The sequence below is a fragment of the Belonocnema kinseyi genome, chromosome 9 (assembly GCF_010883055.1).
Source record: "Belonocnema kinseyi isolate 2016_QV_RU_SX_M_011 chromosome 9, B_treatae_v1, whole genome shotgun sequence".
Taxonomy (NCBI): domain Eukaryota; kingdom Metazoa; phylum Arthropoda; class Insecta; order Hymenoptera; family Cynipidae; genus Belonocnema; species Belonocnema kinseyi.
The window spans coordinates 68,497,099-68,498,327 of record NC_046665.1 but is presented as its reverse complement, the minus strand read 5'-3'; positions in this window follow the sequence as shown (position 1 = coordinate 68,498,327).

Here is a 1,229-nt window from a genome sequence, read left to right as displayed (position 1 = left end):
AAGGTGGGATCGCAAATGACAAATTGAAGTGGGGGTGCTAGTGACGTAGTTGATGACGTAGATGCACAAAATAGAAAATGTCCTTAAGTTCTGAGGATGAAAAAGGCTACAGGGTTGAGGATTAGCAAGGGTCTAGTCGGAGAGGTACAGAAAATCACAGAAGCGGTGAACTAGACAAAACCCTCAATAAAATTAAACATCTGTTTCTCGAAATCATAAACGACGATTGGAAATAGTAAATTCCTGAAGTGGCAAACATCTGCCTGTCCGTTATTAAACTTAAGATATAGTAAATCGTGCTTGCTGATGGAAAAGAATAATCCTCAAAAATACAACCTTCAAGCAAATATTGATCTCGAGATCTATTATTTCGTTGGGACTCAACACCCACCATACTCCGTCTATCTGTATTCTCCCATACTTAATCCATGTTCTCTTTCCCTTTTTTCTTTCCTCTTCCGCTATTTTCCTTAATTTATACTGCATCTTCCTTTCTACCCATGTTAAATCATCCTCTATTCTCTCTGGACTTCCATATAAAAACCTTTTTGTTATCACCTCTCTCTTATGTTCCCATTTCTTTAGTTTCACCAGCACCGTTATCTCCCCTCTTCGCTCTTCCCTTCCTACATTTCGTATTTCCTCTATATCTACCTTAGCATCAATCCTTTTTAGTACTTCGTCCACCCCTTCATTCAGCTCCTTCCCCTCTAATCTTATACCCTTTATCACTATGTTTAATTTTCTTTCTTCAAAGCAATGTTTTTCTTTTAACTTTTTATGTAATTTCATAAAATTGTCTGATTTTAAGTTGAAGATTTAAAACAATGAATCATTAAAAATTGAAGAATTTTTTATTGGAAGATTTCTAAAATGAATAATGATTCTAAATGAAGTTTTAAACATCAGACAAATTGAAATAAGAGTTAGAAATCATGTTGTTTGAAATAAAAATATATAAAAATTTAACTATCTGAAATTGATACCTCGATAATTGAATGATTTTAAAAAAATTAATGATTACAATTTTAACGTTCTGAATATTCAATTTCTCTATTTCATAAGTCTTAATTTAGCAATTAAAATTGACATGGTTGAATTTTGAAAAGTACACCGAATTCGCCTTCAGTAAAGTGTTGGGGGTTGCCTTTAAATAACCTTGGACTGATTTCGGGGGGATCTGAAGGTAAAACAGTGAAGGCCGCCTGACTCGTTTCCAATTGTAATGT